We start from the raw sequence: 9,917 nt of genomic DNA, 5'->3' as shown, positions 1-9,917 counted from the left end.
GGGGAAATTGCCAAGCAGCTTGGTGAAAAAAGGTCCATTGTTGGAGCAATCATTAGAAAATGGAAGAAGCTAAACATGACTGTTAATCTCCCTCGGACTGGGGCTCCATGCAAGATCTCACCTCGTGGGGTCTCAATAATCCTAAGGAATGTGAGAAATCAGCCCAGAACTACACGGGAGGAGCTGGTCAATGACCTGAAAAGAGCTGGGACCACCGTTTCCAAGGTTACTGTTGGTAATACACTAAGACGTCATGGTTTGAAATCGTGCATGGCACGGAAGGTTCCCCTGCTTAAACCAGCACATGTCCAGGCACGTCTTAAGTTGACCATTGGATGATCCAGAGGAGTCATTGGAGAAAGTCATGTGTTCAGATGAGACCAAAATAGAACTTTGGGTCATAATTCCACTTAACCTGTTTGGAGGAAGAAGATTGATGAGTACCATTCCAAGAACACCATCCCTACTGTGAAGCATGGGGGTGGTAGCATCATGCTTTGGGGGTGTTTTTCTGCACATGTGACAGGGCGACTGCACTGTATTAAGGAGAGGATGACCGGGGCCATGTATTGCGAGATTTTGGGGAACAACCTCCTTCCTTCAGTTAGAGCATTGAAGATGGGTCGAGGCTGGGTCTTCCAACATGACAATGACCCGAAGCACACAGCCAGGATAACCAAAGAGTGGCTCTGTAAGAAGCATATCAAGGTTCTGGAGTGGCCTAGCCAGTGTCCAGACCTAAACCCAATAGAGAATCTTTGGAGGGAGCTCAAACTCCGTGTTTCTCAGTGACAGGCCAGAAACCCGACTGATCTAGAGAAGATCTGTGTGGAGGAGTGGGCCAAAATCCCTCCTGCAGTGTGTGCAAACCTGGTGAAAAACTACAGGAAACGTTTGACCTCTGTAATTGCAAACAAAGGCTACTGTACCAAATATTAACATTGACTTTCTCAGTTGTTCAAATACTTATTTGCAGCTGTATCATACAAATAAATAGTTACAAAATCATACATTGTGATTTCTGGATTTTTTTTATTTTTATTATGTCTATCACAGTGGACATGCACCTCTGATGACAATTTCAGACCCCTCCATGATTTCTAAGTGGGAGAACTTGCAAAATAGCAGGGTGTTCAAATACTTATTTTCCTCACTGTATATATATATATATATATATATATATATATATATATATACTGACTGATCATTTCCACAATACAGCTTTGCCCAAAAAAAGCACAACTGGTAAAGATCAGATGTATCCCGATAATCCGCAGCACCTCCCAGGTTCCTTATTTTCCTTCCATCTTTTCAACTCTCAATTACTTTTTTTTCCCAAAGAAAACCTTTGATCTTCTGCTGCCACACAAATCTCCTCTCTAAAACGGTTTAAAACTAAGATGCTATAGACAGAACACCGTCCTGCTGATAGCGTCACACTTCTGCCATGATATAAAAAGGCAGGTGACTCATTGGGCTAAAAAGCAAAAGACATGAACTCTACTGTCCTCATGAAAAAGCACCATTTGAAGGTGAAACCACATAATTCGAGATAAACCAATTCCTGCTTCCACTTCTAACTTCCTGAATTATGCTAGCAGTTGGACTTATTTGTCTTATGTGTGATTGTGCCTTTCTGCCAGAGGTTGAATGATCCATGAGGAACCTGATTCTTGCTGAGAATTTAAAACCTGAGGTTTTATGTGTAAATTTGTATTTAACCAGCTTGATGCTCATTTTGAAAAGATTATTAGCACGTATTTAGCAATTTTAGCCCTTATTTGCTCTTATAATAACCTTCGCTCTTCTGGGAAGATTCTGGAATGTGCTTGTGGAGATTTGTGCTCATTTAGCCACATGGGCAGTAGTAAACTCAAGTACTAAAGTAGGTGAGGTGAGGAGATCTGGGGTACAGTCAGCATCCCAGTTCATCCCAAAAGTGTTCGGTTGGTTCGAGGTCTGAGCTCTATAGCTGGAGATCGTCCAATCCATCCCAGATATCTTCATGAAGCTAGCTTTGTGCAAAGAAGCATTGTCATGCTGGAACAGGTTTAGGTGACTTATTTCAATTGAAAGGAAGAACCTCATTTGGTCATCAAGTGCCCTTCCGGGTCAGCGGCCATCTTGCACCCTGTGCTTCCAGAGCGGCGACCATTTTCTGTATTTTTAGACGTCGTTTGCCAGCAGATTGTCTCTTCAGCTTTTTGTTTTCCTGAGACAAATCCTGCCTTTCTCCCTTCTCTCTTTCAGTTTTGACCCTTTTTGGATACCACGATTCTGGATCTTCCCACCCCTTATTGCTCGTTTTCTCTGAAAGCCTTCCTTGCATTGCTCAGTTTGTGGGTGTTGAATTATTGAACTTGGTATATTGGACTCTGGCCATGTCCACACTAATACGTTTTTGTTTGAAAACACATCGTTTTCTGTCTTTATGGGCTTTCGTCCAAACTGAGACGTCATTTTCAGTCAGGAAAGATTTAGCTTTTTGAAAACAGTATCCAAAGTGGGTAAATTAAAAAAATATATATATATTTGTTTCGAAGTGTGGACTGTGAAATTGGAGGCTTTCGAAAACGATGACGCAATTTTAGTCCGGGCCGGAAAGTAAATAAACACCAGGACAGTAATGAAATGGGTCGAATCGCCTTCCGTTTTGCTCATGCGCAGTACAGGGTTTTCAGACGTTTCAGTGTGGACGAGCAACTAATGGGAAACGATTGAAAATGAAAGTGTGGATGCAGATTTTAAATTGATCTGGATTATTGGTGCAGACATAGCCTCTGTTTTTTGCCTGCTTTGTTTCTGTGTGGTGGTGGTTTTGGATTAGTGTTTTCTTTCTTGTATTAAAGACTTTATTTTAACTCCCTGCTGTCCTGTGATTTTGGGACTTTCCTCTGCCTTAATGCATGTAATGTAGCTAGCTAGAAAGTTCTGCAGTGAGAGGGTACATGTGGCTCGGTGCCCTGTAATCTTCTAAGGCCAAACATTGAATAATCAGTATAAGTGATATAGATCCAAGATCTAACTGTACAATTGGGGTCTTTACAATTTTTTCTCAGTTGCTTTGTAGCATTTCCCGAATCATTCTTAATATTTTCAAAAAAGTAAGTGCTTTTTTAAAAACAATTTGTTCAAACAGAACAATTGGATATTAATATCAATAATGGATTTTTTTGCAAAAGCCTGTACTTTTTTCAAAATCCTCAAAATATAGTATTTGTGTCAATTAACAACTTATTGCCTTCAGAATGACACGTCCTTCTGTCATTGTTCACAAACAAGATCGTCAAAATGTTTAGTCATGTTCTCAGTATGACAGCAAACAGTCTCAGTATTTTCTGATATAAACTTGGACTTTGGATTTCAATGATTTAAAAGGCACAAGGCTGAATTTCTTCTGTGTGGCATCTATGAATTTCAACTGCACAAAAATTATTTATTTGATTGCATATTTGATGTATATTGATTGCAAGAGACTGGACAGGATTCACACTTTTACTGTGCTGTAATAGTATTTGTTTGTTTCTATTTGTTCATCCATTTTCGGAAAATTGTAATTATGTGTCTCGTCTCGCCAAATTGAAGGTTCACAGGATTCACCTTTGACCTGTTTTAGAGACCTGGTTGATGATTGGTTGATCTGATGCCGTTCACTCACCTTAATTATTAAAATTCAAGAATAATCTGCACAATTAATGAATTCAAGACAGAAATTTAGAGAAATTTAATTTAATCCTGACAGATTCTGACGACTGGTTTAACTATTTCGCATTCAATATCTTATGCAATGAACTGATGCTGAGATGTTTTGGGGGTTAAGATTATTTAGGTGAAAACAGTATAATATATCAGTGACCAACAACTGATACTGTAGGAAACAGCAGAAAAGTTTACACAATCAATTGAATAATTGTACAAAAGCATTCGCAATTTGATCAAAGCAACAAGAAATGCTTTTATGATGTGCACAAGTGATGAAATAATGTGGAGGTTGAACAAGTTTTGAGAATTTCATTTCTGATCTGAGAAAAGCTACAAAGCAACCTCCACAAAACGGTTATTTCTTTAGAAATCTTTTGTTTCTCACCACTCTGGATTCTTGTCCTGTCTTTCAATAGAAAACTACGAACGATAAGAAGTTTTTAAAGAGCCTTGTATCCTTATAATCCTTTATCATCTTAACCTTGTCTCATTTAAAGGAAATTATTTGAATTCTTCAGAATACTAGCATTGGACCCTATTCTTTAGCTCCCCATTCCCCTCCCCCTATTGCTTTCTTACTCTAAATCTATTTTCCGCTCTCTCTCTCTCTCTCGCTCTCTCACTCTCTCTCTCTCTCTCCATCATCCTCTCTTTATTCTGACAGCTCATTAGCCGTGCTCTGGGTGGCAACCTTGACCGGAGGAGTTGCCTGCCGAAGCCACAAAAGTCCCTCCACTGTAACAGTTTAGTATACACTGCCAATTTATCCATACACTCTTTTAGTCAGCGTTCCACCACCGCAAATTACCCGGACTAGTAGCTTAGCTAACAAACAAAAGAAACCTTATAGACCAACACATACCATTAATCAGTCATTGTCAGTGATCATGTGGTATTTCTAAAATCCTGAATGATGCATTTCATGGTACAAAAAAAAATACCAGGCTGAGCTTCAGTCCCATATCACACACACACACACACACAACCAATTCTATATCATAGGATTAAATAAGAGACGAGGCTCTGGGATACTGCCTCAGAGCAAGCAGAGGTATACCCAGGTTCAGTGTACTGTCTCGTTTCAAGTGGATGAAGTGAGGGTCAAAAAAGAAAGGGCTGGGGTTTTTTTTCCCGAGACAGGCTTTTAGTAATCGAGCAGATGACACCCACTGGTTTGTAATGGGTCTCTCTCTAAAATAGAGTGTCTAAGGGAAGAGATTGGGTGCCAAAATAGAGTAAAGCACCAGGAGATCTGCCTTCTACGAGGAACAAATTCGTCTATTAAACCTTTGCTTGAGCGACCTTACATTCCCCGACAGACACGACCAGTGCTGTGGTGTATGATGTTGGATTGAGAAGGGTCTGAAAGGGAATGATAATGTAGAATGTCTAAAAGGAAACATACAGTTTCTCTCAGGTGCTTTGGAGCATTTCTCAGATCAAAAATTAAAACCCTAAAAACTATTCATGTTCGTTCATCTAGTGTTCGATTTATCAATTCGAGAGACATTACCAATGAAAAATAGTATAGAAATGTGAAGAAGATAAAATTTTGACAACTTGATTAACCATTGTGCATTCAGTGAACTGACGACTAGATGTTTTGGAGGTTCAGACTTTTCAGGTAAGAACCAGTATCATGATCATATATTTTAATCAACATGAAAACAATGAATAATGCTTTATAGTAAAGAATATAAGGGAATGAAGAATAGCTTGATGCTGTGTTTGGCAGCCTGAATCTCCAAGCTTTTTCATTCTCCCTCTGTTTCTGTCTCCATTAGCACTGACAAGAGTGGCCACTCCACAGGGCCGGGTTAGCTCATTTGTGGAGCTTGCAAAGAACACGGATATTTAATTAGGAAAACACTGTAGGCAGAATTAGGAGGGACTGCTGGCTAAGAGAGAGCCATTAACCTCCATCTGGGGTCACAGGCAAATACAGTCAAGTAGTCATGCTACAGGTTTCCTTGGTTTCAGCAACCCCTTGATGGTCATTAAGACCATCATGGTCTAATGATTTGCAAAAGTTATCATTTTGCAAAGATTTCTAGATTTTGGTACACAAACATATAAATTTAAGATGTTTTGATCGGAGCTATTCGAAATTCTCTGATTGTTTCTGACAATGTTGGGCAGTAACGCGGTACCGGTAACTTTTGACAGTACCTAATACTGTAACGCGTTACTTATAAAAATAAAGTAACTCCGTTACCGTTACCGTATGGTGCGTTACCCGTTACTTTTATAAATGAATTAATTTCGGCTGAAGTGTAGACTACAGTCTAACCTGTTTACAGCAGCGTCGCACTGTAGGATTTGTGGATGAACCACTGTAAACACAAAGAAGACGCACTGTGGGCGTGTCTCCGTTTATCCAGGTCTGTGCGCAGTAATGGCGAGTCGAGGCGAGAGCAAGACGAGTTTCTCAAAGTGGAAATATGCTCATTATTTCACTTTAGTTGAGTATAAAGACAAAAACTTTTAAGTCAAATGTAAGCTGTGTCTTTCTGGTTCGAAGCTCGTATCTACTGCGATAAACAGCAACTCCAATCTGTTGAAGCTCCTCCAGAAACTCCATGCCTGAGGAGCTAGAAGCTAACCTGGTGTTCTGTTCTACATTGTTGATAGTTTTCATACTTCAGCTGTGAAAGAAACATTTTTAAGAGCTCAACACAACAGCAGAAGCCACTTTAGTTTTTGATTGTGAATATATTATTCAGCTTGTTTTGTTATTTATTTCAGAAATCCCTGTGATATATTCAGTGTGTGCTGCTGGTCTGACTAAAATTAAATAGTGTTTAAAAATTACTTTGTGTTTAAGTCAGTTTTGTGTTTGTAGACCATAACGCATAAAAGGGCATTAATGGGAACATTAAAGAAGGTTCTATAAAAAAGTAACTAAAAAGTTACTTTAACAGTAACGCATTACTTTTTGGTGTAAGTAATCAACAAAGTAACGGAGTTACTTTTTGAATAAAGTAACGAGTAACTGTAACTAGTTACTATTTTTTAGTAACGAGCACAACACTGGTTTCTGACACCTGCTGTTCATCAACACCTTCAGAGTTGTTCTGGATGACCTGGTCATGTGACCTGGTACTGTATCAAGGCATTCCATGTGAGTTTATGCCTATTCCTTTTCTACTATTGATCTGATTGGATTACTAAGTCTCATTTGCAGATTTATTGAAGTATTGACAGAGATTGTTTGGTGAGCTCAAGCACCTGTTTTTTTGTCTTCATCCCCCATTGCCTTGACCCCTGTCATGTTCAACTACCAAACAGGGAGGGTGAAGACTGACATGGGCTTCTTCTGAGGAGACAGATCAAATGCATCTCTTTAAACTGATTCTCCTCCTGCATCACAAAGCACTGCTGTTACCTTTGGAGGAAAGCATTCTTCCATATACATGAGCTCACAGATGCTTAAAATGCTAGTCGCTGTGATTGACAGTGAAGAAGGGTATGCTATCCCTTCCACCTAGAGTGCAAAGTCAATTATGTGCTTCTGAGCCACTAAACATAGATAACTTTGCTAAAATTGTACACATACTTTATGTATTTTGGAAGTCCATTGGCTATGGAAACCATCTAAACATACACCATGACACCCCTAGTATATACCATCATGATCACTGTCCTTTCTTAAAGCAGGGTAAATCCCTAGACGTGGGAATTTCCTAATAGCATGACCTCAAAAAATAAACTTGTTCTTTAAAGAATGTTCTTGCCAAGGCAATATACCACCAAGGGCATGAAAATGAAGAACATATTTGGGTGAGAGGTCCTGCTGTTAGTGCTAGGAGCTTCTATTTGGTAGGAAATTACATCAGGAGGTGACATCAGGGGTCTGATGGTGCCAAAAAAATGGAATTAGTGCCTTCATGATTGCACAACTCAATCAACCAAAAATTGATCTTCAGGAATACCTCTGGATGGTTACCTAATTTACATTCTTGGGCAACTGTAACTTGGCAGCGAATGAGAACATAAGAACAAACAAGAACACATGTTTAGAAACAACCATGACCTATAATGACAAATTTAGCTCACCAGGGTTCCTTTGTTTCTGTGGTGACACATTTGTACGCTGATCTCTGATCTCCATGGCAACAGACGTTCGTGAAGAAATAACTTTAATTGAGAGAATGGCAAGGAATTGATGATATGCTCCGTGGCTACAAGTTGTCTTGCAGGTGCTCTTGTCAGTAATGCGCTCACAGCATGGGACACATCAATAAGCAAGGCCAGAAAAAAGCTCGCTATAGTGTGTCTTGCACAGTTTTAATGGCAGACATTGCTGTGGGTGTCATGCATAATTTAAACTGGGAACACTAGACATTTTTACTCAATAATGTGCATCTTCTGACATTTAAAATGCATGGCATTTGGCAGATGCCGGTATCTAGAGTGACTTGCGACCGGGCAGTTAAGGGTTAAGGGCCTTGCTCATGGGCCCTGCAGTGGCAATTTGGCAGTGCCGGGATTTGAACTTGTGACCTTCTAAGCTAGCATTCAATGCCTTAACTAGTAAGCTACCACCTCCCCTACAGAACAAGAATATACAAACAAAACCGAAAGCCGGATTTCATGGTAAAAATTGCCCATTTATTCTACATTTTACAAATCTAAAGTAAAGGTAATAAACATGTAAAACACATGTAAGATGTGCATATATTTCAGATAAAAGCACTTTGAAATCTTTCTCATTCTTTGCATCAAATTGTGAATCCATTTGCTTCCATACATCATCATAGTACATAATGAAACATCTACATTTTTCATTCACATTCACCCCTATGAAAAACAAGCTTTATCTCACAATAAAATAATGCAAAAAAATAATGCTAATTGTGTGAGTAAAATTGTATATTAGGTTATTAGGTGATAATTTAGGTGAATAATAGTGTAGTAGATTTGCCAATGCTGTGAAACTCGGTAGGCTACAATTACAATATAGATCTATACCAGAGGTTTTACTGATACCGATAGCTAGGTTGAATCGTACTTGTCAATATTCAAATATTCAAATTAATCAACCCAGTTTTTAAAATGATACTGGTTAAAAAACAAATACTACTTGTAAAATACTATAGTATTTTAGTACTGAATTTTATTACAAAAATAAAGAATAAAAAACACTATTAATTATGAAAAGAAAAAAAATATGAATGCATTCAATAATAAATATAATTCTATAATTAAAAAAATCTTTATTTTAAATCTAACGCTATTCGTGCAGCGTGCTGTCGCACATGTAAAAAATAAATAGCACTTGATGTCAGTGATTCGCCTCTAGAGGTCACTCCTTTAATGACAGGGGATCGGAAGCCGGAAAAACTATCAGTATGAATTTTTGCTGATAGTTCCACTAATTAACTATCGGTGCCTCGACCTCTATAGATAACTAAGGGAAATTTTAGTTTGAAAGCCAACCTTTATTATCAAAAACAAAAATGATATGAGTAAAACATATTTCAAATTCAATTTTCAAAGTATGTCTCTACATGTATTTAACATGTGGGCCGTAGTTTGGGGACCCCTGATCTACACTATTTAACAAATGTCATCTAAAGATACTTACAGAAGTGCTTTGTGGTCTATATAAAAAACCTTGTCTTGTGCTAGCTCACTAGGTCACTAAGACGTGATTTTAAGACGCCAATTGCTTTTTTTAAATCTACTCGTTAAAATGCAAATAATGCTCTCTTTATCTATTCAAAGTACAGAGTGAAGAACAACAATGCAGACTTTCCATTTACTTTAAATATGCTTGTGTCAGCATTCCCTGGCTTTACCAACCACAATTTCCAATATTACATCATTCAAGAAGTTAAATCATTCTTTGGAAGCAAAAACTGGATATAATGTTAGTTCATGGGGAATTTTATAGAAGTTAGTCTCTATATGTGAGCTTAACTCTACAGTTATCTACTGTATCTATGATCTAAGGTTCTAACATACTAGCTGTTGAGCTGCAACCACAGGACTGGCGTTTCACAAGATAGAGTGTTCCACAACCATAAACGCAACTATAAATGGATAATGGGGAAAATAAAACTCCTTCTTTGGGCAAATTGTTAGACAAATTGCTGCCCTGTACTTTACACTTCTGGAAATTAACAGCTTTATTTGAGATCACCAATGTCGATGATATTTTTCCCACAACTGCATCCCCTGTTATGGTTTATTCCTTGAAGCACCACTGAGCT

The sequence above is a fragment of the Silurus aristotelis genome, assembly GCF_946808225.1.
Source record: "Silurus aristotelis genome assembly, chromosome: 2".
NCBI lineage: Eukaryota > Metazoa > Chordata > Actinopteri > Siluriformes > Siluridae > Silurus > Silurus aristotelis.
This window is presented reverse-complemented; position numbering follows the sequence as displayed.